The sequence below is a fragment of the Rana temporaria genome, chromosome 2 (assembly GCF_905171775.1).
Source record: "Rana temporaria chromosome 2, aRanTem1.1, whole genome shotgun sequence".
Lineage (NCBI taxonomy): Eukaryota > Metazoa > Chordata > Amphibia > Anura > Ranidae > Rana > Rana temporaria.
The window spans coordinates 421,489,376-421,496,073 of record NC_053490.1 but is presented as its reverse complement, the minus strand read 5'-3'; the positions used below and the strand labels follow the sequence as shown (position 1 = coordinate 421,496,073).

General features: G+C 45.1%; 1 non-coding gene across 1 annotated transcript; it reads left to right on the top strand.

Annotated features, from left to right (window-relative positions):
• Positions 1–6,088: 6,088 nt before the first annotated feature.
• On the top strand, positions 6,089–6,161 carry TRNAV-UAC. The gene has a single exon. It is a non-coding gene; the product is annotated as a tRNA-Val (tRNA).
• Positions 6,162–6,698: the final 537 nt, after the last annotated feature.

The following is a 6,698-nucleotide window of genomic DNA, read 5'->3' as shown; positions in this document are numbered from 1 at the left end:
CAGTTTTCCTGTCGGGAAAACTGCGATGGAGCATACACACGGCCGGTTTTCCCTGCCAAAAGCTCTCATGGCAGTTCTCCCGACGGGAAAACCGGTCGTGTGTACGAGGCTTAAAAGTCCCTTTTCTCTCTTGCTGTATTGGTTTACAAAGAACTCACATTAGGGCACAATAGTTTAGACCAGTATTTCGCAAATGTTTTACACCCAGAGGAACCAAAAAATATTTTTTTTCAAGTCTCAGGGAACCCCTGCTAAAACCAATTTATTGGGGGTCAGTGAGAAAAATGCCCCTTACAGGGATAGTCATTCGGAATGTCACCCTAGGAGACAGCAACAAAAAAAAAAACATTGGTGTCATGCTGCTGACTCTGTTAAGCGGTGTTAGTGCCTTCATGGTTCGTGAGCCATCAAATGGGAGGTCAATCAGCCACATCTCAAGGACCCCGTAACAACCACTGGAGGAACCCTAGAGATTGGCTGTTTAAACCCCAAATCCTTCCCAATAGCTACAGCTACACAAAGTATAATCGATACATGTAAGTAAAACTCCACACCTTTTAAAAGCCACATGCATACAAAACAAAGCTTGCATGATATATATACAGTATATATATATATTTATCTTTCTTGGATTTCTGCAACCCTTGTTAGTGTAGGCAGTGCAGCTATTCCCATGCTTATGAGAATGGATTACACCAAGACTTTAGTTCCTCCAACACTTGTACTAGAGGATTAGAGGCCAGTGGTGGCGAACCTTGACACCCCAGATATTTTGGAACTCCATTTCCCATGATGCTTAAAGGAGTTGTAAAGGAAAAAATTTTTTTCGCTGAAATGTCCCAAGGCCTCATAGCCTCCAGCCGTGTACAGGACAAGACTAACCTATGGTGTATAACGCACTCTGGTGGCAGTCAGAACGCTTTTTGACTCGCTCAGACCAAAGTGTCAAAAGACTAGGCTGGTACTCTCCCATGAGCAATGAGATTTGTTGGTTCTTCCCCATGTTGCTAGAATGCATAATAACACAGTCCATAAGAAGTAAAGATGTTACTTGCCACTTTCCCACGGAGCCAGACGAAATACCAATGAAGCTGTAGCCGGTTGCTATATGCAAGTGCTACAGGAATAACGCCTTTGCCCCAAGTTGGGCACCTCGACAGGTTCTCTGACCAGCAGAACCGTCACTTCTGGTTGGACTGCAAGTCGCAGTCTCAACCCTATGTTGCTCTTTTGCTTCTGGATAGGCCCCTCAGACAGCCTAGCAGCCAGTCGTTCCCGCGATAGGTCTCAGGCTCTGGCCTAGCAGCCCGGGCAGCATAACACACGTCCACCCAGAAAGTCGTCCAGGTGGCACAGAACCCAGATCACCTGACCACACCCAAATAAATAGGCTCTCCCAGCAAACCAAGGGATCCAAGAAAACCCTTGCCCATTGGCTCATTCTTAATCTGTCCTTGCAATGCCCTTGTCTTATCTAACCAGGTACCCGGTCACCTAGCGACAGAAGAGAGAAATGCTGCAACTCCAGAATTAGGGTGAAATCATTTGACCTCCTAATAATTGGCCAAGGCAACTACCGCCTGGCAACTCAATTTAACAGCATCCCTGCCTAAACATCAGGGTGCTACAAAACTATTAAATATTTTATAAAAATATCATATATTGAGAGGGAAACCTGTAATATTTGTCCTAACATGCAGGTCAGAGAAACAGGCTTGCATAATCACAAAAATAATTTGCATTATGAAAAAATCACAAAAGAGAACATTAAGAAGCTGTGATTCATCTCCAGTCCCTGGAGGTATAATTATCTCATATTAGTGCTGTCAGGTACCACTGTTAATTAAAGATAAACTTCCTACAAACATGGCTTAAGTCAAATTTGACCAGTAATAATGAAAAGGGAATTATATCATGTGAAATAGATAGAACATGTGGTACAAAACAATACTCTATCATGAAATGCACAGCCATAAAAAGACTATCACCCAATCCAGCGGTTTCTGTTCTAATACACATGGATATCTTCCCATGTAACAAAGTCTCACAAGCAGCAGATATTGTACTGTAAGTGTTCCTTCACACTGGCATCTCAAACACCACGTTTGGATAGCATAAAGTATATCATTTTGTACACATCTAACAATTGCACTGTAGGAATAAATAGGGCCGCACACACACAGCTGGGTCTACAAATGAAAATGTGTGTTGCATTTAGTTGTTCCTGCTCTGTACAGACCTGCAGATTTTATGCGTGAAAACGCATGCACGAACACGTATACGTGCACACACTGTACAGGGTGCCGAGGAGGGCAAGTATATTTCCCTGATGTTTGTGTAGCGCTACCCCCTCAGGAGCCGATGGTTAGATTTTGGGATCGGCGTAATTATGTTACCTCTACGATGTGTCTAGAGATGATGATGGTGGTGTGAAGCAATGACGGAATGTCCAGATAGTAGGGTGACGTTTTCAATGCTTTATTACTGGTCCAACATGACCAACAATCCAACTGAGGTAGACAGAAGTAGGTTGGTGAAAGAAGAAACATGCAGATTCAGGCCTATGGATAGATTGAAGCAGTCCTGCTTCTAGTAGCAGCTTTTACTTCGTCGGCACTTCAGCCGAAGTGGGTATAGTGCCCCCGGACAGGTCCCTCTCACAGCCCTGGCAGCCGGAGCGTCACTAGAACTTCTGGAAAGGAACACGTCTCTGCCACAGACTTAGCTCTAATAGGATTAGGATTTAGTGATGAGAGACCTCTGCCACAGGCCTAGTACTTACAAGCATGGATAGTAGAGCGAATCCTCCCAGTAACACAATCTTGCCTGAATCTTCCCCAGGTAGACTTGATAGTTTGGGGTCACCGACTGACAGTTTGCAGCATACAACCTGTCAGTGTCCGGTCACCCAGATCCCAGATGGTTTGTCTAAGAGCCCAATTGGATCACCTGCCTCCAGGCTCACCTCAGACCGACTCCCCACCGAACAGCACAACTCGCTTGGGATCTTCTTAAAGTTGAGGGACCCAGTAAGTCACTGGGGCCCCTTTGGCAGCATCAGTTCCATATCGCCGGGGCTCGTGATGTGCACACCCCAAAGGTGGGTGCCGCACCTGGAACCAGGAACCCGCGAAGACCCCACAAAATGGCGTCTGCCACTGAAATACCCTCCCCCAGCATGCCCCGCGAGGGGAACACCCCTCTAATTGGCTGCTGGAGGAAAGCGGCTCCGCCTGGACCCCTCTGGCGCCACCTGCCATCCAGGGATGGAGCTACATCTCTGGAGCACAGAATGACCCACAGGACAGTCCAGAACCGACAGAAACCCAATTTAGTAAACAGCACGGATGAGAGCAAGGTAACTCTCTCATCCCCCACTACATTTGACATAGCACCTGTACTGAAAAGTACACAGGCGATACATTTGGTTTGTGGATTCTGTAGGGAAAGGGGGGGGGGCAAATTGCATACAGTTTGAGTACTGGGGGGTCCCAGGGTAGTCTGCTTGGAGATGACATTTACAGGGCTCTCAGAATTGGTAAGTCCTCGTTTGGGACCCAGAATTCAGAGATTTGGAGAAGCATTTGACTGGAAAAGAACCTTAAAACCCTGATTCCAGGGACTTTGGTCCTGAAGGGCTTAAAGCAGAACGTTACCCATAACAGTTGGAAAGCATCTAATGTTTTTTAACAAAAAAAAAATACATTGTTCCTGTTTCTTCTTTCTGGAGGCCGCCATTTTGTTGAAGCCCAGAGCACTCACTTCCTTATTGAAAACTTCCCTGTCACCTCCTTGGCCTCAAAAACTATATGTCACTTTCTGTAATTAAAATGTGTACATTTCCAGTCTTGATTGTATGTCTTGGCTTAGATAGAAAGGAAGGCTGACAGAACCTATACAGTGATGAAGTTCACAGGCTGCCATGAGGGAGAAAGTTGAGAATATCAAGGAAATAAGATAAGACACTATCCGTTTAACTCTGTTGTGTGTCCCTGGCAGCAGAGTTTGTCTTGTCACCTCTCCTGTTTTCTTTTCTCCCTCCTTGATCTGTTTTCCCTTAGCACAGTCTGTCTCATTTCTGTTGACTTCTTCCCCCTTCAGCAACAGTAAACCTTCAAGATCTAGTGGCTCTGATTTTTGGCAGCATGTAGAGAATAGAGAGCAACTGAGCATGTGCAGAGCAGGGTGAGACAGTGCCTTACTGGATTTTAAACCGTAAAGGGACTTATTTTTAAGATAACATGCAGATACCGCTGCACACTACTGTATATTCAACTCCAATGTAAGGTGAATGTAAAACTGTCTTCATCTCAGATCCCAGCCCATTAATCACATCCCTTTGACATGTTTCACCCACATTGGGCTTAATTGTAGAGTGATTATGATGATCCTGCATAAAATATGCACCTAAAATAATCATGTACAGTATAGATGAATACAGCACTTTGACTAGTGGCGACCCATTCATTAGGGATACATGGGCGGCTCCCCCCCATCCATGCATCTGGCTCCCTGATTTACATAAAGGGCGCCGGACCATGGATTCCAATGGGGTGAGAGTGTTTTCTTGAATCATGTGATTAGAGCCAGGGGCTCTAATAGGCTTTAAAAAAATATGGGCTCTGGGTGCACAGCACTGCGCCTGAATCCCATCCAGTTGTGTGACGATAGAGAATGAAGATTCGCTATTTTCACACTAAATCTCCTCCCTGCCAATCAGGAAGCGGGTCGTGAGACCTGTTTCCCGATTGGCCAAAATGTCAGTCAGTCGAATCCTATTGGACACCTTGCACTTACAAGGAAGAGAGTGGAGACACATGGCGGAAGCCGCTGGAAGAGCAGACAAAGGAGCCGTTGCCCGCACCTCGCCACCTAGATTGGGCCCGTCCGTCGTGCTGTAAGGGACACCGGAGCTGCTGCCCCTGCCTACACCTTGCCACCCGCCACCTAGATGGGGCCCGTCCGCCATGCTGGAAGGGACACTGGTGCCGCTGCCCGCACCTCACTTCCTAGATGGGACCCACCCACCATGCTGGAGGGGACCCTGGAGCAGCTGCCTGCATCACACCACCTGTTACACTATAGGGTTGTAACAGACCTGAGACCTTTAGAGAATAGTAAAGCATACATAGATAGTGCCCCCTCCTCCTGCCAAACACTGTTTCGAGCCACATTCCTATCTGAATAATGTGCCTGGGTTTCAGGTGGACTTAGGCTCGGTTCGCACTGCAGCGATGCGGGAACCCTCCGAATCCACTGCGGGATCCCACATCGCATATCTCCCGGCTGCCCTATGTGAACTGCTGAGAGAGTCAATTAAAAGTTAATGACACCCCCAAATCAGTTTGCAGATCGCAGGGCAATCGGAACGCATGGCTGTTCACCGATTCTGCTGCGAACCACAAAAAGGGTCCTGTGCGGGTTTGGTCCAAATGCGATGTGTAGTCAGCCATACAATCTCTATGGCTGAAATCACATAACACAGAGATCGCATGTGATTTGTACTTCGGTGCGAATCAAATCCTATGTCGGACAACGCTGCAGTGTAAACCGGGACTTAAACCCAGACACATGATTCAAAACCTGGACTGTCCGGGTGAATCCAGGATAGGTGGCAACCCTACTGTCCATTCAGAGGGAACTGTGAAGAAACTGTGATATCACTGTACTTGTAGGTGATGTATTGCTTCCTCTTTTTGTGCGACACGTGGAAATACGCATAAAAAAACCCACAAGCAAGAACGCTCATTCCCACTGCACAAAGTGTGAATGGGACCTTAGGTTGCTTTAGAATTCAAGGCTTATGTGAAAGAAGAGCCCTCAAACACCCTGCTTAGACCTCACATTCCTCTCCATATAAGCTCCATAGATGAGTGTGGTGAGAGTTCAATGAAATTCATGGGCGCCACCTAGTGGTATGAAGAGTAAAGTCTGAGAGTTCCCATTGCAAAAAAAATCACACAAAGTATCTGCTTCTTTCTTGTAACAATATTAGAGAAAAGCCTCTGATGGTTCAAAAAACATGTTGCTGTGAACATGATCAGACTATTTAAAATAGATCCAGTTCTCTCTTAACAATAATCACAGTGGTTCCATAGTGTAGTGGTTATCACGTCTGCTTTACACGCAGAAGGTCCTGGGTTCGAGCCCCAGTGGAACCAAGTTTTTGTTTTCCTTACCTAGATTTTTATTCATGACTGTGTGACTGTAATTCTTTTCTTTGCACTGTATGGGTCACCCATGTCACAGATCCTTCATGGTTCCTGTTATTTATGTTGCAATCATTTCCATTATTTATGTCGATATAGTCTGACTGTATGACCAGCTCTGTTTGTTTGATTTATGAATTCACCGGGATACATTTTTTGGTGTGATTTTTAAATGATTGTGGATCGTATATAATAGAGGAAAAAATAAACTACTAAGAAAGGAAGACTGCCATTGATTACCAATCAGATAGGGAGCAGTGCCCTCTTATGGTCGTCTGACGTCAATGCAGCTTTTCTGGAAAGAAAAAAACGTGTTTAATTTGTGTTATTCCTCTTTTATACTCTAATAATATACTAGAATATGTAATATAATATATCTATATTAGGGCTGCAACTAACGATTATTTTCATAATCGATTAGTTAGCCGATTATTGTTTTGATTAATCGGTTAATAGCCTTAAAAAAAAAAAAATTGAATTTTTACATTT